The sequence below is a fragment of the Trematomus bernacchii genome, unplaced genomic scaffold, assembly GCF_902827165.1.
Source record: "Trematomus bernacchii unplaced genomic scaffold, fTreBer1.1, whole genome shotgun sequence".
Classification (NCBI taxonomy): Eukaryota; Metazoa; Chordata; class Actinopteri; order Perciformes; family Nototheniidae; genus Trematomus; species Trematomus bernacchii.
In genome coordinates this window covers 727,358-750,664 of record NW_022987593.1, presented here as the reverse complement: position 1 = coordinate 750,664, position 23,307 = coordinate 727,358, and the positions used below count along the sequence as shown (strand labels likewise).

The 23,307-nt window shown below is 39.7% G+C and overlaps 2 pseudogenes; one reads left to right on the top strand and one right to left on the bottom strand.

Moving 5' to 3' along the window:
* Positions 1-173: 173 nt before the first annotated feature.
* Positions 174-14,626, bottom strand: LOC117482396 (annotated as a pseudogene).
* A 6,191-nt stretch (positions 14,627-20,817) lies between these two features.
* On the top strand, positions 20,818-22,173 carry LOC117481562 (annotated as a pseudogene).
* The last annotated feature ends 1,134 nt before the right edge of the window (positions 22,174-23,307 follow it).

The following is a 23,307-nucleotide window of genomic DNA, read 5'->3' as shown; positions in this document are numbered from 1 at the left end:
ATGGTGAGTTCCTTGAGGACTCACGGGCTCTCTCTTTCGTATGATCATTTCTTTCAGATGGAGGAAGATGGGACGACACATTTTTTGGGAGAAAGGGAGTTTGCAACAGCCAGGTGAGCAATAGAAATGTATGCAGCAACACTCTCTCATAGTTTTAAATCCCATGTTTCTCCTCCAGACCTCACTGCGGCTGGCTGCTGACACTCTCAGTCCTGTGTGACGTCGGGGCTTTCTGTGGTTTCTGGGGCTGGGGCTTCAGCTGCTGCTGGTGCCTCTGGTGGTGGGATTGTTGCTGCTGCTGCTGTTGTTGCTGCCGTTGCTGCTGCTGTTGTTGTTGTTGTTGTTGCTGTTGTTGTTGCTGTGGTTGCTGTGGTTGCTGTGGTTGCTGTTGTTGTTGGTGAGTTGCCTGTGTGAAAGTGCCCTGTTGTTGGAGTGGGAAAGCTGCCTGCAGAATCAGCTGGGTGGACTGGTTACTGTGGAGAAGACGAGTGCCCTGAGAGAAGAACAGAGCAAGGATTAGAAAACATCATACATGTGTCCATGTCATCCTAATTAATTCTGGGCGGCTGTAGCTCAGTGGATAGAGTGCTGGACTTTGAATCAGGGGGTAGCAAGTTCGAGTCCACTACAGTCAGCATGTCGTTGTGTCCCTGGGCAAGACACTTCACCCCAAATTGCTCCTGTGGGGATTGTCCACAGTACTGCTTGGATAAAAGCGTCTAACAAGTGACATGTAATGTAATTATACACACTTATACCAATACACATTCACACACAACTTACTAATTTCCCTGACCCCTATGCCTCCAACCTTTTTATTTATTTATTATTAATGATCCTCTCTTTTTAATTTGTTCCTTCAAAACTCCACTTACAATTTCTACTGAAGTGATTTTGCTGATAAAAACTGAATATATATATACATTGTGAATAATTGTGATTGACAAGGTTGCTCTAATAAAATTACACAATCAAGCAGTTCTTCAAGTCAAATTTAAAGCCTCTTTCTCTTCTCCCAACAAGTTGGGAGACCTCAAATGATAAGCCTCTGCAAAACATTAGTTTCACAATTTGAGTCACTTGCAGTGTAAAGACACTTTTCACCTAAATGAAATATTGATAACTTGATATTTTGTCAAGATGTACAGTATATTTGAATTGATGGTATTTGCTGCCCTCTTCTGATACCTGTAGGAATTGCTGCTGTTGCTGCTGCCCCTGCTGGCCGCCCTGAGCCACTACAGTGGTCTGGTTCTGGCCGTCGGGCTGACCTTGGGGTGGCTGGGCTGGTTGCAGGGTCAGGGTCTGTGTCGGCCCCCCTGCTGGGAAGAGACAGGAGTTATCACAGAACAATAAAAGGGATAAAGTTATAAGTGAATCTCTTTAGAATACTGTATAAAATGTACTGCTTCATGACATCCCACATATTTTTGTATAAGCATAATTCCTACAACTCCTTATAATATCTCTCAATGGATTCTCTAAGGATGCTCCTTTTCAGCATACTTTGGAAATGTAGACTCCCTTAAGTCAAAAGGGAGTCTACTATCAATTCTAATGCACTGCACCTGTTTTATTGACAACAAATATAATAATCCATTAGTCCTTAAGTCTTCTTTAGGCTTTAATGACAATACAAAATGCAATTACATGTCTTTGTGTACAGTTTTCAGGCCTAGATTTTACATTTTAAAACATTGCTACTTTCTTCATGTAGTCTTAACTTTCATGATCTTCTTTTCATCACTAAATAAAAGCATCAAATACAAAACATTTTTAATTAATTAATTTATAAAGGGGGGAAATTTGCTAGCCAGTTTTCATGTATAATTGTAGTATCTTATTTAACACTTTCACACTATTACCACTCTGTCAGCACTGAGCAGCTGGGTGGTTATGAGCATCAGACATCATCGATTTGATCATTCTCTATTTAAAGCAGTGTTTCTTCTGGTCTTAGATACAGTTAATGAGTTGCTCTGGGACTCAAAGGGCTTTGTCCATACCTGTTGACCACCAAAGTGGTTGTAGGCAGTGACCACCTGCCCCATGAACATGGAGGTGGGCACCATCACTGCTCCACATGCCATTGGCGCTGTCACCAGCTTGGTCACCAGCTGCTGCCCTGCTGGGAAGCTGGGGAGCGGGAAATGGAGAATCAAAGTTATAACAGTAACCAAGTACAACACTGGATGTCTAGTATTCAAATCTTTAAATAGCTTGGCTTCAGACAGGTTTGGTAAGTCAGTACAGACAAGGCTAGAAGATTTGTGTATTTGTCACTTAACAACACAAGGGTGTATAAACCTCCTTTTCATGCTACACACACACACAACACAAAACAATCCATACGTTTTGAGATACACATTATTGGATTTTTGCCCATATCAGATCTGCACATTTTCCCACTTATTTTGGCTGATGCCATAGAGCAGGGGTGTCCAAACTACGACCCGGGGGCCAAATGCGGCCGGTGGTCAATTTTTATTGGCCCTCAGCTAATTCTAAAGTATAATGGAATATGGCCCACACATGAAGCTTGTGCTTGTCTTATATTGTATTTCCTAAATATATATGTAAACATATATATGTGTTAATAAGCCCAATGTTTAAATAAATTCAGTCAATTAAAGTTGAAAACATTTTCTAACAAATCTTAGTTGATAACAAAAAGGCCAGCAACTTATTTGCATATTGCAATCTGAGGTTCTGTTCTTAGGAAGGAGCTTCGAACAAAATAAATTAAACCCTATGGAGAGCTGTGATGTAGGCGTTTTTTTTCATAAATTCAATTATCAAGAATAATTTACCTACGTTTGATTGATTTTGCTGACTTATGAGGCAATTGCCTCACATCTTGTGAGCAGCCCAACCCTCAGTGAAAATAGTTTAGACACCCCTGCCATAGAGGAATGACTCTGGCGGGGTTAACATAATATTATGACTACTGTAATCGTGTCGTCCTCCTTACTGGATCTGTCGGTCCTGTGTGAAGGTAGCCACCGTTGTGCCTTGCTGTGTGTTGGTCTGCGGCAGGCTGGTGCTGATCTGCAGCATGTTGGGCTGCCCGGGCTGGGAGATCATCATGGTGTTGTAGAGCGGAGCAGAGACAGAGCTCTGGGTTTGGGGCTGAGCCTGCGGAGGTTGTTGGGGCTGATGCTGGGGCTGGAGGGTGGTAATGTGGGGAAGGAGGGAGGGACATGATATGAATTCCTTTAAAAACAGAGTAAACTGTTAGCGTGCTTTTTAGGTCATTTTCTTGCTTCTTTCTTCCACTATTTTTACATTAAATGTCCTTTTTCATGCATGTCTCATTTGAAAATACATTAAATAGACTCAACAGATCATGAAGCCATAAATAAACAGAAAAATAAATTGAAGTGTCTAAATAAAAAAGTGTCAGACTGGGAGGTTGTTTAAAACTTAAACTCTTGGAGAAAAAACCACACAGCTACTCTTTGGTTATAGTATGCTTTCCTTTGATACATATATATATCAACATGTCCTGAAATGTGTTGCTCTTGTTGCCCTCGCGGAATAAAATGGACTCTAATAATAAACAACAAGATAATTAAGATCAGCATTACTCAATAGCAGAGGATACGAGGATATGTCTAAACAAGGTAGAAATTATGCTTTGTGTGTTTTTCAGTTCAGCGTTGAGTTTTTTAAAGTTTCTCAGGTGATTTAACACTAACAGCGTGCCCTGAGGCTCTTTAATTAGCATTTTGTGTGTGTGTGTGTGTGGTTGTGTGTGTGTGTGTGTGTGTGTGTGTGTGTGTGTGTGTGTGTGTGTGTGTGTGTGTGTGTGTGTGTGTGGTGTGTGTGTGTGTGTGTGTCCCACCTGTGTGAGGGCATTGGTCTGCTGCTGCCGCTGCTGCTGTAGGTTCTGCTGGGGGGGCGGGGCCTGCTGCTGGATGGTGAGCTGCTGAGTTCCTGAATGGACGGGGTTAATTGTTGTTTGCTGGACCTGGTTGGTCAAATTAGCCGTTTGTTGGACCGACCCCGTCTCAGGGAGCTGCACGTTCATCGCTCCCTCCGGCTGCTGCAGCAACATCTGTCAGGATGGAAACACGCAATGCCAGTTTGTCCAGGTTTCACTGCAGGCCCTTATTATTGAACATTTGCTTGGCAATGCTAAACATTTGCCTATTGCTAGAGTAGAATACAATTAGTTAATGAGCGGAAATGATCCTATCAGGGTACAAACGCAGGTAGTGAAACTGCTGAATAAAGAATAAAAGTGATTCATAATGCATGATTCCCCTCCTGATCTAGGTCAGATACAGCAGGAAGAGACAAAGCACCATACACCTACTGATCTTTACAAACAGAAGCACTTTCGTGCTAATCTTTTTCAAACAAGCAGAAAGAAAATATTTTGAATATAAAACTGCCCTCATATTTAAGATATCTAACTATAGACTACATATAATAAATATAAAATGAGCATAGTTGACCAAAATGTAACAACTTGAGGTACATTCTACATGTGTGTAAATCCTACCTGTATGCCCTGTCCCTGCACCCTCTGCAGCTGGTCCTGGATGTGCCTCAGCTCGTCCTGCTGCCGCTGGATGTTAGCTTGGATTAGTCTTGTCCTCTGTTCCAGCTGATCTTTAAGATGCTGCATGGCATTCACCTGCGCCGAGAACTCCATCACCGGCTGTGGGTGGAGACAAAAGGTCACTTAATTCAGCTGTGCAGCAACTGATGTTTTATTTTCATTACCAAACACTGGCTAATGAACATCACAAAGTCCACAGTGGAGATGCAGCTCATGATTTTTTTATTATTGATTTGTCTGACTCCATTCATTGATTTATTATTTCTAACAATCAGAAATAAGTAGAGAATTTTTAGCCCAAGCAATAATTAACATTGAAGAACCTGTAACCCCCAGATTCTTACTTTATTTTTACTTCAGGAAGTCCCATTGCAATACAAATAAAAAATCTTTAAAAAAGATACCTGGCAGAACAAATACATTAAAATACAACATGTAAAAAACATACACATGCCTTTATCATGTTTTTTGTTGTTGTTGAGATTATTCCATGTCATGGTGCATAGTTCTACATTTCACAGGATACATTAAAAGACAACCACTTGAAGCTGGTAACTAGCAGAGTTGAGAAAGAGAGGTAAGCTGAAAGAAACACAATATGAATACAAAAAGTCTCCCAAAAATAGCACTCTATCTATTAAATATGAATGTATTGTTGATTGTCTGGGCAATTAATCAACAAAACGTTTTAGATTTACTCCACAGCACATAATGATGTCATGAAATGAAGACCCATTCTCACCTGTACGTTTGCCTGTAGCTGCTGGGGTTGTTGTTGCTGTGGTTGTGGTTGTTGTTGTTGTGTGCTGGTTGCTGTTGTTGCTGTTGTTGCTGTTGCTGCTGCTGAGGGATCATCCCTGGAGTTACACTCTGGCTCGTGGTCTGAGAGCTCATAGACTGCAAATATACATATAATCAAGATAATTATGACAACTGATGTGTGAGATTGTTCAGTCATCAGTTTAGGAAGTCCTAGCTTGGTATTTTTGAGCGTTTCTGTCCAATCAGATCTCACCTGGCTGCTGATGGACGAGCGACGCTGTGACGTCATCACCATGGTGGAGGCCATGGACTGCAGAGGAGGTGTGGCCGTGTCCATGTGTAGCTTAGAGGCTGTTGCCGCAGAGACAGAATCATTGATGAGTAAGAGTCACGATATCGTATCAACTCCCCGCAGGGCTTCTCATCCCATTAAACTCCCAAACTGATGCGTCACTGACTCGTCTTACGTCAGGGCATGACTGATTAATATGATTATACTAAGGCGGGACAACAACATTGCCTCTGACCCCATCCTGCCCTGAACATCAAAGACAGATAATTATCATCAAGTTGCAATTAAATATGGAGCCTTATTCCACAACAAATGTACAATAAGGGTTTGCATGAATTGTCTTAATGATTATAATTGTGTCTTTTCTTGTACACATTTTTTGCCTTTTTATTTGCAAATGGAGCTGCTGTGATGAAACACAAATTCGGACTTGATCTGAAAAGTTAGTATAAACATCATAATATTATTTATGTACACGTGTGTCCTTACAGGTGCAAGTATTGTCAGAGACGTGCGACGAGGACTTCTGAGAACTTTGTGAGGATTCTGAGGGCGTTCGGCTGCGATCAAATCGCTCCAGAGCCTCCTTGAGGCTGGACGTATTCAGCTGTGACTCTGACTCTGAGTCCTGACTCTAAAGCAGAGAAACAAAGAAAAAATACACTTGGCATCCAATCCTTTAAAATTCAGATTGCATAAAGGTGATAATAACAGGGCTGATTTGTAAAAGAGCGAAGCATTATTCATGATAAAATACTCATGTGCTTAAACGTGCTATTCTACCCATACATACTGATATGATCAACTTTTAGATGGCAACTTAACTAAACCAGCAAACATAACTGAATTTATGTGGGATTAACATTATCCTGTTTGGAGTTTGATTTAGGATCATCTGTTATTCTCAGCTTGATGTTGTTACTAAACAAAAGGATTGAGATAATATAGATAACAGAAAGTGCATCAGAGTTGTAGACAGTGTGAGATACATCAATGGGCAGCAGTTACTCACTGACAGAAGTTAAAGGATAAAAGTTTGGAAGCTTTTGGCTTATTGTTGTGTGACACTGTTTATATTTGAAGTTTGTTTATTTTTTTAAACGCCTCTTGACATATTAAATCATATGATGGCTCTTTAAAGGCCGTGTATATTATTTCTAATGTATAATGAATACATTGTCAAGAGAATTTCAGTCAAACAATTAATACAAATTAAATTACACTACTGATAGTTTCATTTTGTTACTTAGGCTTAAACAACACATCTAAAAGTTCAAACACAACATGTTTTGTTTTTAGTTTGAATAATGTTTCCTTCACACGTTATATATTGCAATACCTTTTATAATTCGGCTCGTGTCTAGTAAAACAGATTCTAGATGTAATTTCTCACCTTATTCACAGTCCCTTCTGGGTTGGACTCTTCAATGCCCAGCTCTCTGCGCTGCTCTGCCCTCACCTCTGCATAGCTGTATTTTAAGCACAAAAGGTTAAGCCAATAAAGAAGCATGAAGGATGTGTGAAAATGAGCAAATGTAGTGTCACCAGTAAATGGAGTGTATCTGAAATGTCAAAGGATCTTGAAAAAAAATTATCTCTGATAATTGTACCATCAGTAATGAGGCCAAATGGAGCTGCAGTACCTGACTACTGTGTGCGTACAGACGATAAACTCAGGTCGAGAGTTCCACTGGTGATAGGTGATGTAGTAATGCGTCTGGAGCCAGATCCACTGTTGACCTTTAGTCAGGAAACGATAGTAGCAAGACTTCCCTTTACCGTACTGCATCACTGAACAGGAGAGAGACGAGAGCAGAGTTGTTAGAAACAACAAGAAGATAAATGCTTTCTTTTAAAATCGCGACTGAAAGTGTGTAAATGAGCCCTCACAGTGTTCGTGACACTTGGCTAATGTCTCCAGGTCGTCCACATGGTAATAGTCGTACCCTGATGTTCCCAGAACCTCGAACGGCAGGTAGCCTATGATTGGTGGAGCTCTGAAAAGGAGAAATGGTATCCTTATAATTCGCTTTCACAAAAAGCTGCATGCAGGCTTTACAAAGTCAAAGTGACCTGGACCAACTGAGTAATAATAATAATAATTCATTTATTTTATATAGGCGCCTTTCAAGGCTCTCAAGGTCGCCGTACAAATACATAAAAAACAAGATACACAATAGATAACACCAGCATAAGAAACATAACAAGACAATGCAGTATATAAATCAATCAATCAAATAACCAAATAAATAAAAGTGCTTTCACATTTCAGTAAAATGTAACCAAAGAGGAAAAACTTCAGTAAAAAGGGATTTAAAATTACTCTTATTGTATTCTCTGAAATGTTTGCACAATATATTGCTTACATTACATTACATGTTACTTGTTAGACGCTTTTATCCAAAGCGACTTACATACTCAATACTGTGGAGAATCCCTACAGGAGCAATTTGGGGTGAAGTGTCTTGCCCAGGGACACAACGACATGCTGACTGCAGTGGGGTTTGAACCAGGCTCTATCCACTGGGCCACACGCCTCCCATATTAATTAGCATTTTATCACCACACACCTTTAATTATTCCATTTTTATCTTTAAGTTGAAGGCTTGTCAATGTCAAAAGTATATTCAAATCTCTGTTATGTTACAAGATGTTTTCATGCTGGTTTTCTTTTTATATAAAGCCACAGACAGTAGGCCTACAAACAAGATGTAGTGTACTCTATGATACCTGAATATCTGAAAAAAGAGCCACATTTGAGGGCGGGGTGAAAAGCTGGCCGTCATAGTGAGAGGGGAACAGCGCATATTTTTCAGACAGTGTCTCCTGGAAGTTACTTATAATGTTGCACGAGGTTGTTCAAAGTATTGTGAACAATGACAAGAGACTTTTGAGAAGTTTAAACCCTGGCTCATTTCTCTCTTCCACACAGCTAGCTTATCACACAGGGAATGTCAGATTTGAGCTTCTCAATAAGTCAGAAAAAGACTCCCCCTAATTTGACATTGGAAAACTGTGACTACCAGACAATCACTTCTGACGGAGAATAGTGGCGACTTCAATGAAATCTGTATGTGTGTGTTTGTGTGTTTACCTGTGGTCTAAGAAGAGGAACTTCCATTCTAGACTGTGCCTCGAGGTGAATTCTTCATTAGGATCCTCCACTGTACACATTTCCTATGTTTATAAAAATTAAGAAAGATGATGTTAGATTAAATGATTTATTTATGACTCAGTGTGACTTCATTTTTTTTTGTCAGTGTGCCCTAGGCTACCTTGATGAACTGAGGTTTGGCCAGCCGAACTGTGGCTACGAAGCACACCTTGTCGTCGAACGCAGGCTGCAGAGAGCGCTGTAACACCCCTGCCAGACCATTCCTCGTCACGTTGGGAACTGCACACCACAGAGAAGAGTTTGCCGTTGAAAATGTTGTTTACTCTCTCAGACAAAGAAAAATCCTTGACAATGTTCACTTCTAATTATAACAAGTTTTACAAAGCCTGCTGTGCTGAAAGCTATTTGAGTGACATACCATTGTTGAGTGACTTGAAGTTGCCAATGAACTTGACATACTCGTATACAGGCGGTTCTTTGGGGTCAATGGCCCCTCGCAGCATATGGCAGCAGAACTCCATGTGGTTCTTAGCTGGAGAGAATAAACATAATAAGTCAAAAAGGTGTTGTAAACGTAGTGTTAATGGATTCATAATGTGTGAATGGTGTTGTTAGGGTATCAAGACAAAACAGGGATAACGATAAGCCAGTATATCAGCCTTTATTTACATTAGATTAACTTCTATTTAACGTTTTTATCCAAAGACACTTAGAATAAGTGCTTTTTTGTGTTCCTGCACTAATAACTATCTGTCTCTTACTTTATATCTACCAATGTGGTTCCTTACATACAAGACGGACAGGAAAGGATTTATAATAAACTAAAAATATTAGTTACAGTTATGAAAACAATTTTTTGCCAGAAATACATTCAATAACTTTCATTATAGTCTATATAGGCGCTTTCACACCAAGTACTTTTCCCAGGAATAGTTCCCGGAACTTAGTTCCCCGGACATTTTTAGTTCCGGAACTATCTAGTAGATCGCGTTCACACCGGAATAAGTCCCTGAGGGAGGATTACGCAAATGAAGCCGCTGACGTCACTTCTTCTTCTTCTGCTTTGGGTTTACTGGCAGGCCGCAAACAACTTCACGGCGTATACTGGGTGTTTCTCAATGTCGATGAAGGCTCCTCCAGAGCCACTATTTCAAGGATGCTACGTCATCGAGTCCCGCCGAAAGACTGTTCCAATGTCCAGGATCCTTGGAATTTGGGGAACATTTCGAGGCTGCACATGTGTATCCTCCGCGGTCTTAAAATCCCCACAATGCTTTGCGCACGGACCAATTTCCAAAGTCTTTGGCGGAAATCGCGCTCCATTTAAGGCGGGGCCTCGCATATGACGCACACCTGCACACCTGTTAGCCTGTTCCACCATTCTTCGTTTTCCGAGGCTAGGAAGGATTCTTGCCTCGCTTCTGAAGGACCTGACTCGGAAGACATGTCCTACCAAGGAAGCGTCCTCGACATTGAGAAACACCCACTGTCTGCCACCCCAAATCCCCGGCCGGAAGTCCCCGGACTTGGGGACTGGCTTCAGTAGAAGCTGCTGGGAGTCTTCCCAGCAGCTTCTACTGAAGCCTTCCGAGTAAATTGCCAGAAGCGCGACACACAAAAACTTTTCAGAGTTTTACGGGGCGTGGTTTGCAATTCGCCCAGCCAATCAGAAATTGGAACCTTTCCTCCAGAGGAAAGTACCACCTCTCTAGCAGGGACTGAAAAGGGGTGAAAAGGTTCCCGAAAAAAAGTTCTAGTTCCAGATCTTTTTGGTGTGAACGCAAATCCCAGGAACTATCGGAACTATTCCTGGGAAAAGTACTCCGGTGTGAAAGCGCCTAATGGGAAGAACATGTGTTACTTTGTTTTTCTTATTCCGTTTCTATATAATTTTCTTTGGATGTTAAGGCCTAAACACAGATTTAATTCTTTACAAAATCTTGTAACCACAGCAAGGAAGTATAAATGTAAATATTAAACTGAATTATATTCCCTTTGAACCACCAAACACATTACAGTTGATTTAAATCATTCTAAAACAAGCAGCCAGATGTAGCGTGTCATGGGGAGATACTGACTCTTTTGGTAATCGGAGCTAAGGTTGTCGTGTTCGGTGGGGTGTGTGGACAGCTCCTTGTATACATCAGAGTGTTCCCCGAGTGGCAGGAAGTTTAACAGGTTCTGGTCCACCAAGTCAGTCTGAGGAGCACACACACATACGTGCATGAGAACACACACAAAAACAAGAAGAACGGCCGAACCCTTTTTCCAGTACACACATTGGTCTGCAATAGAAGGGATGACTAATGTGACCAGGCAAAAGAAAGAGCCAGTGTTACTCACCGGTAGATGTTCAAGTAGTGAGGTGACACTCTCAGAGACGTAGAGGATGTTCCCATCAGTCATGATTGCTATAAAAAACCCATCCAGAGCCTGATAATGCAAGATGAGATAAAGAACAACTCTAAGTGTTGGTCTACAGCAGTACAAGTAAAAGGACTTTTCTATCAAGAGTATAATAAACGGGGAGATAAAAAACGGACAGGAGAACAGAACAAAATGTTAAATATCTGACCTCCAGCATGAGCTGAGGAACTCCTCATTGCTAAGAAACGGAGGCTTCCAGTCCTGCCTGATCTCACTGGACTCTGACTGGGCTGCAATCTCTGGTGGAGGAAAAAGAAAACGGAATGTTAAGAAGAAAACAAAGTCTTTCTGGAAAAAGTCTTGTAAGGAAAACATGAAGAGGCGACGTGACCAGAAAGAGACTACACAAAAGGTAAGCACGCACAATGAAAGAACAGGGCCAGTAAAGTGGAAGCTAAATTAATTATCATGAACACACAATGAACAGAGCTAGGAGTAGAAAGTATACACGCGTGAACATATGCAAAGGGAAAAAATCTTTCATCATAATATAATCACAGTATTCAAGTCGTGATCAACTAAGGTATTAAGGTAAAACAGAGAAGTGGTGTGAAGTATCTCAACCTAAGAAAATGAAGTAGTTAAGAGTATGAAATTACTATTGTTCATAATGATTAAGTCAACTTTACACAGTCGCAAGGCAAGTCTTGTAAAAGTGTAACAAGCTGTAGTAATGAGAGTAAAGCAGCACAGACAACAACAGTGTGTACATAAGAACAACTAAATATAAAACAAGAAGTGTCCACCCTGTGCCGTGCCCTGACCTTTGTGTTTGCACAGGAAGTCGATGCTTTTCTGCAGGATGGTGGACTTGTCCATCTTCCTGGTGTTGCCCGGCAACATCGTGCCGAGTTCCTTGATGAGGACATTAAACTGGTCTCTCCGCTTCTTCTCAGACTTGTTACGGGACACGCTACGATCGAAACTACAGTTATACATTCGATTAAAAATGTCAAGATTCTGACAAACAGAAAAAACAACCTGAAAATAAACTGCTATAAACTTTTTTATATTTGACTCTATAATGTTTAATGAGGTAATGCAGTGTGGCTGCTGTGTATGGCCTACAATAATGTAAGATTAGACATGGTATATTCCCTGTAGCTAAAAATGTACCTGTCTTTAAATAGGTAGGACTTTCAAATAATGATTAATTTAACAGGTGGAGATTTCAGCCTTTAAATACCATGGGATATTTTATAAAAAGGAATGTTTTATTGATATCAATACAAAATACAAGTATCATAACTTCAGTGTGTTGCTTATCTTTGTATCTAGCTTACCGTTTTGCTTTGTCCTTTTCATCTTCTTCCATCAACCCATCAAAGATGCTACAATCATCCCTACAAAAAGAGAGTATAATATTTGAAGTCTCACGTTGTGTTTTCCTGTGTGTGGACATTTGTTGGCAGCTTGAAAGCAGATCTGTATTGTTAATAATAGCGAATGACGGATGTTGGTAATGAGAGGATTCCTACATGCCAGCAGCAGGTTTATTTTTGGGTCACAAAAAAAGAGTGAGAGACGGAGAGAGGGAAAGAGAGAGTGAGAAGGAATGTGTTGTGCTTGCCAAAAAGATTACGAGTGCATTTGTGAAACAGGGCGTGTTCTTGCGTACATTTCGACTAAAATAGGTCAATAAAAATACTTTCATTTTTAATTTAATACTGTGACTTTGTTCGGAGGCACATCATGGCATAATAAATAAGGACCATTTTGTCAATCATTAACCCTGTTAAGGGCTTAATTTACTCAAAAAGGTTTAAATCTGAACATATGTTGTACTTAATGTGCTTGAACTCGGTGTATGTATAGTGCGTATGGAATTAATTTATGATAAAAAATGTCTGTGAGTTGCAGCATACCCTATGCTTGATGTCATGGTAGCTGCTGATCAGGCCTGTGGCTGCAGTGATTTGCTCTTTAGGCGTGAGGTAGGCATTTGGAAGACCACCTGGAGTGACAGAAAAACAATTATTTTATTCGCTTAGGTGCCAGTTAGGATTTACATAGCAATTCAGTGGACTAAAACATCAGTGACTAAATGTTCTAGCTCACATGGTGCAGCAATAATGTTAAATCTCATCAATCAATAATCACTTCTCTGAATTGTGTCTTATGAATAAAGATTTAAATCAGACCAAAGTGCAGTTACAAATGTGTTGAAGCGAAAGCAACTTATTGCACACACAGAATAGCACACTGACAAACTTAACTATTCAGGCTAGAAGAGGAGACCATTAGATTTGTGTAAACTTGATCAAAGCAATAGCTGATATGCAATAAAGTATTATCTATGCATGAGTCAAAAATAGACAGGCAAGTTGCATGTTTTTTTTACCCAGAGTGTCATTTTCCAACATTTATTACAATTATCAGCATGGGGTATTAGCATGAACACATGGGGTTCAGATAACTGGCTTACTACGGTGGTTGCTTGTATACTTCAACATATTTTACATTCAATTAAGATTACTCCAGAGTCATGGCATAGATTTATTAAAAAGAGCATATTTTTAGGAAACACAAATCAAATTGATTTATTATAGTGTATTTAAATTAACTGCGATAAAAGATGCATGTGTGTGTGTGTGTGTGTGTGTGTGTGTGCGTGCGTGCGTGCGTGCGTGTGTGCGTGCGTGCGTGTGTGGTCACTTCTTACCCCAACACAGCTTATGCACGTGGTCACTTAATGTCTTTTCTCAGGGGTCAGAGAAAGGGTACGGGGTCAAAGCTGACTCTATGGTCAAAGTTGCTGTTGAGGTCATTGGGGTCATGAGAGGACAACAGACCACAGGAAAGACATGGTGGTCAACCAAACCTGCAGGACAAATCACAGCAGTAGGGTTATTGGGGTCATGAGGGTTCATTAGGTCAATTAAAAGGCACCACTTTTTGCACTTGCAGCTAACAAATGTCGATTTTGAATAGGCTGTTCAGAAAGAGGGCATTATCTAATTACTGTATCACTGTTGGGTAGCTCAGCCTAAATAATATGTCATAATCTATTAGTTGATTTATATATTTGTATTAATAGTTTAATGTGGAAGTAGCTAGTAACCTAAGCTGTACAATATATATAGTGACCTCAAATGTTTACTTTAGTACAGTATTGAATAAATGTTACTTTTCAACACTGTAAGCTCTAAAGTCCTAAAAAGGAAAAATACTCTGGTACAGTTTATAAACCTCCGTACAAAGACTACAACCAACAATACTAACCCAACATACCACAGTATAGCTACTTAAATTCAGCTTTTCAATAACAAAACATCAGAGAAAATATTCCAGCCTTAAAGTGCAAATAACGTCAGTGCAGCGAGGAAACCCTGGAATAATCAATTATTACGCTTACATTCAAAGTCTTCAGAAACTTCAGCACAGTGACCTAGATATGAAAAAGTGTTAAGAAGGTGTTTTTTCAACTTACTTTCTGGAATGTGAAAAGGTAATTAAGATCCTACCCTTCCAGGCACAGGACAACACTTCATGGGTGAGCCACCAACCCTCACCCTGCAACCACAGAACCCTACTCATTCACAAAACATACCAGGGGGCCAGCCTATGTTCACTGTTTACCATGCATGCAAATTCTAAAGGCCAACCACCAAAGTAAATATGTTAGTTGTTGCAAGATAAAAACAGGAAACCCGTGGCTTGCAACTAGGGATTGGCCTAAAGGATATATATTGTGAGCAAAACTAAAAAAATAGAAGATTATATGTATTTATTAAATATTGTTTCTCTACATAGAGTTAGGCCATATCTCTTTATTATTCTTTATACTTTTTTCATTACAAAAAGTAATTTTGCATTGAAGTACTTTAAATGACATGACCATGAGAGAATATGTTTGCCATATTGCCCAGACCTAGCTACTGTATAACCATCCAAGCCAACCAACAGTCCAAAACAAACTATACTCATACTACTAAAAGATTAGGGCAGCACCTGGTAGTTAACCGTTTATCAATGTATCTGCCAATTATTATTGTAAGTAACCGTTTTTGTCTATAAAAACTGTCGATTTCATTTTAATAATAAAATAATGTCAAGATGGGGTCTGTCCCACAGTCCAATATACAAGATATTCAGTTAACTTTGATATATATCCTCTATGTATAAAACCATAAAACAGAAAACCAATATATCTTCACAATTGATGGAAGCTTGATAACTGAATAATTGGAAAAACATTTTTAGCATTTATCAATCAAAACGATTACTTTCCTCAGTAATTTGGTCTTCAAATTGTGAAATAGTGAAACTAGAAATTCCGACAACCACAGCCTAAAGGAGGCATCTAAAAAGAGTTTGATGTCTTGCTAAGTAGAAAGTCACCTCATGAATATCATATTACTATCACATAAGATGAAGAAAAAGTACAGAATCTGCAAATCTAGTAATGCTGTAATTGTTGCTTCACATTGATTACTTTTGTGATGTCTGGGTGAAAAGCTAACAATTAAGTTCCCGCACTTGTCAAGCATATCTGGCACCAGATCAGTCAACATACCACATTGTGTAACAATGAGCTAAGAAGATTTAGCTGCAGATATGACAGTCAACCCAATGACCTACATTATCACCCTGCTAAATTATTTATTGCACTCATTTGTGTGGAAGATTTTAGGCATATTGTTAAACTATCTGAGGGATGTTGTACTTAAGTAAAGAAGTAGAAGTGCCAGAGTGTATGAATACTCAGTAACAAGTACAAGTTCCTGCATTGAAAATGTTACTGAAGTAGAAGTAGAAAAGTATGGTATCAAAATATACTTAAAGTCCAAAAAGTAAAGCACTCATTATGCAGACCGGCCCATTTCAGAGTTATATATATTAGATGTTTTGATTATAATTATTTATGCATTACAGTGTTTATCAAAGCTGGTAAAGGTGGAGCATTGATTTCATTTGTTTTGTATGCTGCAGGCTAGCTTGTGAATTTACTCCAGGTGTGACTGAAGTCATATTTAAGTGTTGTTATATATTTCCATCATTAATCACAATCTGCAAAGTAAATAAAGGTATTGAATAAATCGAGTGGAGTAAAAGTACATGATTTACCTCTTTGAATTGTGTGGGGTATAAGAAGAAAGTAGCAAAACATTGAAATACTTAAGTAAAGTACAAGTACCTCAAAAGTGTACAGTACTTGAGTAAATGCACTTAGTTACTTTACACCACTGGTCTCTACTTGGGGGAGCACTGGTCTGACCTACAGTCACTGTTCCTAATGGCCAATAAGTGAAACCTCATTACACTGAGCTCCTTCATTGGACCAGTCTGCCCACTGTACACCTTTGTCAATGAATAAACACGCTTAATGACAATGTAGTACATGCAAGGCAGTCCAACTAAAGCACAATTAGCTATCAGATATGCACGGTAAACGATTTTAATACACCTTTAAGTCCACAGGTGTTCGTTATACAACCTAAAGAGAGCAATCCATAAAGCTAGCTAGCAGGCTAACTAAGCTTGCTCTCCGAAAAACTGACCATTTAACCCAGAGATGTAATGCTCTTACTGGCCCGTATCTCACGTCAGGCTCACACGCACTCAATGACACAGTTATGACAGGTAAATCAGGTTGTGAATGAAAACAGCAGGAATGATCACCCTGTGCCATGGCAAAGCTGCCGCCGAGCCTCAAGCTGTCAAGCAACAACTGACATTGAAGACAAAATAATCTCTAAAAATGTTACCGTGTGTCCTCACACACCGTGCGGGGAAAGGTCCTCACCCAAAACGGACAAAAACATAACAGTCGGCCGCGGACAAATGTCTAAAATCAGCGATGGTGAAAACATTTTCGCGGCAGATGTAATGTACACAGATACACGGTCCCCGGGCACACACACACACATACACACACACACACACACGGAGACGCGCACGCTCAGCCACTCGTGGCACATAGACACTGCTGGCTGCTCTGAATGTGGGGTCACTGGGCCTTGCTCTCCCTCGAGCGTGGCGGAACAGTCCCTAACCCTCCTCTGCAGTCCCACCGCTAAAACACACACCGTTTAACGACCACCGCGGCTGTGCTATTCCATAACAACCGCTGGCTTTGTATATGCATTTAAAATGAAGCTTACCGTCCTGAGTAATCGACAGCAGCCCTCCGTGTTTTGCTTACTGAACGTTGCATCGAGTCCGGTGGGGGCTCGGAGGACTCCGGGTTGGGGAGAAAACAGGAGGCCTACTTCATATTACGCCGTACAGTCATGCGCAATGGAGACAGTAGGGCGCACTATTTAGCACAGTACAGTAAGCAGCAGAACTTAAGGGATCGCTGAGTGATCTTCACCGGGGAAATGACTCCGCTTGTTTTTCTCGCTTTCCCAGTCAGACCAGTCGACTGTCAGTGCCATATAGTTTTTTTTATGATAGAAAATAAAAGGAAGATTGAGATCGTGCGTCCTGGCTTGCAAATGAATGCACCTAAAGCGAGAATGGCGGATACTATGCCGAATAGGATATATATCCCTTTAAATAGATAGGCCTACTACTTAAAATGCATTCAATGCCACCCTTGTTTTTATTTATATTCACAATTTTACTAATATGCATTTTTAACACAACCGTATTATTTTTCGGGAAATACAGTTATAGTGAGTTGGCTGTGAATGTGACATTGGACGGTCGCCAGAAGGTTGCAGGCAGGGTAGGGATGGCCCCTGCCTTCCGGATGGCAGGGGGTTTCCCCTTTCATTGACAACCAATCAGGAGCTCTATAGACTGTGACGTTATATTGTGTAGTGGTTCCCCGACATTAATATTATTGAACCTGTTGACCTTTAGAAACCTTTCCTATGAATTACGGATTAGATGTGAATTTCACATTCTCCTTCAAACGACGATGTGATTTTTGTTGACATACATTATATCGACGTGAATGATAGTGCATTATTGATTATAATGAGTTTACAATATATTTCTGGATAAATACAAAAATTCATAACAAATATTTAAAAAGAGATGACAGGTCGGGTACAGACAAATCCTGATCTTAAAACTAAATCCAAAGCAATAGCTTAATTGTTGCCAAATGTGTGTAGCCTATAACAGACCTGGAGTTTTTACCTGTGCCAGTCCTGCTAGAGTAGAAGATACACATCTTATTACATCAGTGCAGCACAATTGAAATGATATGAGGCCATTATCAGAAAAGTTATACGTTTTGTGCGGCTGTGTGGGTAAATCAACTTCCACAATCCTTGTGTTTGTGTGTGTTTACATTGATGTCAAAACACATTACAACAAGTAAGTAACAAAGTCAACTTTTCTTTATCAATATCTGCCACAGTACAATAGCTACTAATAAATTGTTCATATTTTTTTTAGTGGAAGTGCATTTAGAGTCCTTTGCTCATATTTAATGCATTAAGTTTTAAGTATATTGTTCAGAGGCTTCATTACTGAAACGTTTAAATCTGAAATCCTTTCTTGTCACTTCAGAATAACATCCAGGTTTATACAACATAAACATGTTTCCTGACTGCATTAGGAAAACATTGTTATCTTTTCTTGTGAAAGGAAAAGCTATTACATAAATGTCCTTTTTTAGGAATTTCCCAAGTCAGCAATCCAAAATTATGACGGGATAGCTGGTGTTAGTCCTGCCGGATTTGGCATCGCCTCTGTAGCTTTTGACCAGAATGGTCATAATCTTACCGAAATCACACTAGTGTTAGTTATTTCCTTTAGTTTAAGCAAACAAAATCCTTTTACTTTGGATTCTTGGTGTATGAAATTAAATGAGTGGCTTCTAATCTGTCAGAGCTGGTGCTTTGGCACCCCCTTTGTAATTTTGGACCACCATGTTCATAATCTCACCGAAATCACACTGGTGTTATTCTCCTTGAGTTTAATGTATAACAGTGCCATCCTCATTCAGTCTTTACTCCTGCATGGACCCATAATTCCTCCACACCTTTGTAGATTCTCTCCCTCCCCCCATTTCCTTCCTCTCTGTGAACTCAGCCTGCCCCCTCGCTTTTCCTCTTTTCTCTGTCATCCTTTTCAGTTCTCTTTGGATTTGTTCGGATTAGCCGTTAACGACTGGCCCCCTTTTCTTATCTTTTTTTCCACAACCCCTGCACTCAGCACCGCTTCCTGTTATTCATATTTATTCATTATTTTTGTTGACGATCCTTTATGTTTTCTTCCTTCTCCTTTTCCCCATTGCCGTGTCATTGCTCTCCATCCTTTCTGGTGTTCCTGTTTCTTGATCATGTTTGAATACTTCTTCCCTTTCTTTATTCTTCATAATTTCATCCTCTTCTTTCTTCCCCAACGTTATCCATCCTTACAGTGTTACTCAGATCTTAATTTAATCCTTGCTGCCAGGTTCTCTGACTGATACACCTCCTCTTAATCATTTTCAAATCACATATTACAATACTACTCCTGTGACTATTTTGGGATTCCTCCAACTCTTGTAAATGAGAATCCTTTTAATGCTCATGAACAAACATGCTGGGGTTGAAGATTGAGTAAGTACAATAAACCTCATGTGTTATTCATGAGATTCAACACTTGTATATTTCCTCTGCTACTTTACTTCCTGCTCATCCGCTCATCTTTCCATCTCAGAGGCATAAAGCCTTTCCAATGAACACCCGCAGAAACCATCAACAACAACAACAATAAGCACTTAGCTATGGAGCAACCCATCTTTGTTTTCACAAATGTGACAAATCCAATGGACCCACACTTTTTCTTTCAAACAAATCAAATCAGAGCTTTGGTCTGGTTCATTCTGAGGTTTGTTTATGGAAAGTATTCCCACATTGTTTTCAATCCGCCTCTCACAAACTGACATTTGTTTTCCTCTCTGTACTATTCTGTTCTTTTTAACAGTGCATCTACTTTAGCATATATTTTAATGGAGCCATGGTCCCTAAAGAAGTGTAGTATACTTGATGTGCTTGTAAAATCCTTCCATTTAAGTGCTTTACCCCACTTGTACCTGTTCTCAGAGATTGAATTGGTAATGGAAACCATGCAGAGTGCTGTGGGACATCCTTTTCCCACACAACAACATTTAATCACAGACAAACATTGGGCGCTTTGCCACATTATATATCAACATCTATATGTGAGTGAGTGGAGACAGAGAGACGGAAAGAAAGAGACTGTATATGTGTTGTGAGGAAGACTATAACTAATACCAGGATAAAGTACTGTTTGTGTCTTTATGACACTCACTAAAGTAAACACAATTTCAGGACTAAAATCCATATTTGCAGGAAACATCAAGATCATTCTCTTAATGGATCTTAATTGAAGCAATAAAAGGATAAAATTATGAAGGATTGGCCTTTGATTGCAACCTTTCAAATAAATCCCTTCTGGGCGAGTTGTTATGAAGGCAGTACTTTAATGAAACATCAACATATATACCATCAAAAATGGAACGCCCCACACTGGAGTGTGTGTGTGTGATAGAGGGAGCTCATTTCACACACAACCACATACTTTTCACGTGGTCTGACAAGAGGAAAGCACCTCCCATCCCACCACTGCCAGGTTTCAGTGATCTCTTGGAATTTCTCATCTCTCTTGTGTCTTTCCTGTTTATTGCTTCTGTTTCTTTTTTGAGCTTTTTCTCACCATCTGATCTTTCTCCTACTCTTTCCAGTGATGTCATCTCTTCTGAGGGAGGAGATGCAGAGAGTTTTATTCCGACCTTCAAAACAGTCACTGGTGGAGTATATTGAGATTGAAGAGCCAACACACGGAAGACATTTTCTTTGTGTCTCAGGTAAAAAGCTTTTTAACAGGTTCTCTTATGAAAGCATTTTTAAGGGTCAACCATGCTGAGTGGAATTTTCTGTTACAGGTTGTACAGACCATTATCTTGCTGTAGATAATCTGTAGGGAAATGTACTGAATGTGTACTTTGCCTGGCCTATGAGGCCTGAGAAGTCAAGGTTATACTTTTGCTGCAGATGGACTGTCTGGTGCTGCAGTGTGCCTATTTATGTGCAAAAATACCAACAAAAACCTTTGTTGTTTTTCTTTTTGCAGTTGCTAAAATAAATTAGTGCAGTTATGTATCGTGCGATGTCAGATATCTCAGACGGCCCTGAAGTCTGGATCCAAAGGGTCCCACACCGAACGCTCCAGCATACAGGAGTGCTACAGGAAGGCGGAGGTTTGGTCCCTGCAGGACCTGACTCTTGTTGACGGACGGGATGCTGATGTGGTAATTAACAATTGTATCACATTTGCTTTTCATTGCTAATTTCTGCATTATCTACCATTGTTTTCTATACAAATGATAACTATATATAATCATAAAAGTTTTATAGATGCACAACCACCAATTATCTTAATTTTTAAAATGTTATCTGGACTTGATTAAACACATCTTAACTCAAAGTCCATATGGTTTCAAGTTGCCCAGCTGGGGATCAATTAATGACATCTCTCGGAAAGCCTTTATAGACGTGGAAAGTTTTTTGTTACAAAATGTAGTGTGCTGGAAATCTGCTGAAATGTTTATCAAAAACATTATCGCATATTTATGCTTTCATTGCCTACCAGGCCATTCCCTTTTAAATGTACGTCAATTTGCCAATAGTTTCTTGTCACATTTCATTTTAATTGAGGGAACACTGTTTTCTTTTAAATAATTGTGTTACCTCTGGTTTTAAAATAGGTTACCAGAAGGCTTTTTATTTATCTTTTCATATAGCTAATGCTTTCTGATTTTGTGTCTCCAGGATGACCCCTGTTTTCTGCTGCACTTTGACAAGGTCCGTACAGTGACGGCCGTCAGCTGCTCGGCCCAAATACTCGTTTGTGCGTGCCCTGTTTGTTCTCAGCGAACAGCACTGCCAGAAGCCACTAAACCTGCGGAACTTTGACTGGGCCTACATCACGCCCACCTCCTTCTACTCTAACAGAGGAGACTGTGTTGTGCTAACACAGATTTGCTTCTATGCTTTAAATTTGGTTTGTCTGTCCATGTGTCCCGTGCCTCTGGATGCTTAATGGAATGACGCAATGATTATGTGTGTGTCATTTAACGTGTATGTGTGTATGTAAAAACCTGTGTTGAGAAGGAAGTGTGAAATGGGTGTAGTATTGTGGAATCTGTTACAACAAAAGGGCTTATTTAAAAATTAAATGTCTTTTGCATCAATACTCTGCTGAATGTATCTTCATGGCAAATGCAAGTTTTAGGGCGCTAAGTGTTTTTCGAAAGTACAATCCTGTACTGTGATAATTTCATGACTTATCCCTGAAAGTATTCTATTCTCAGTGCTATTGTATAAATGTCCATTTCAAATTGAGAACAAATAAAATAACTACACATTTTCTTACCTTTCTCTGAGTTGTTGTGCCCTATTTTTCCCAGATGACTTCAGTATGGCAACTAACTTGAGGAGGGGGGAATTCAGAGTTTCACCATCCTGAGGGAACATTATATTCTTTAAAATTCAAATATACTCACATTTTGTGTATATTTAAGGGCTTATTACAGGGGTGTCCAAACCTTTTTCACAGAGGGCCACATACAGAAAAATATACGAAGGGCTGGGCCATACCGTGAGGTATATTGCCTCATAAGTTAAGTTAAAAGTCAGCTAAATCAATCAAATGTAGGTAAATTATGCTTAATACTTGAATATGCTTTAAGGAAAACAGCCTACATCACAGCTCTCCATAGGGTTTCATTAATTTTGTTAGCAGCTTATTTTTTAAAACAGGAGCCTCAGATTGCATAAGAGGAATATGAAGGGTTTATTTAAAGGGTGTTATGAAAATAAGTTATTGGGCTTTTTTCTTATCAACTTAGATTTGATAGGAAATGTTTTCTACTTTAATTGACTGAATTTGTTTGAAGAGTGGGCTTCTTAACACATGAATACTGTGTAATATCTGTTTTCATCAATATTTAAGAAGTACAATACAAGACAAGCACAAGTTTCATTTTGGGCCATACTCCATTATACTTTTTGAATTTGCTGAGGGCCGATTCGAAATGGCCTGTGGGGCCGCATATGTACTACAGCGTCTCCAGCGCTTTCGAAAGGCAATGGCCGTGGCTTGTCTCCTCCTGATTGGTGGAGTTGGCCCAATAGCCGTAGCGCCACTGTCCTGACGTCAGGACAGTGTTCAAAT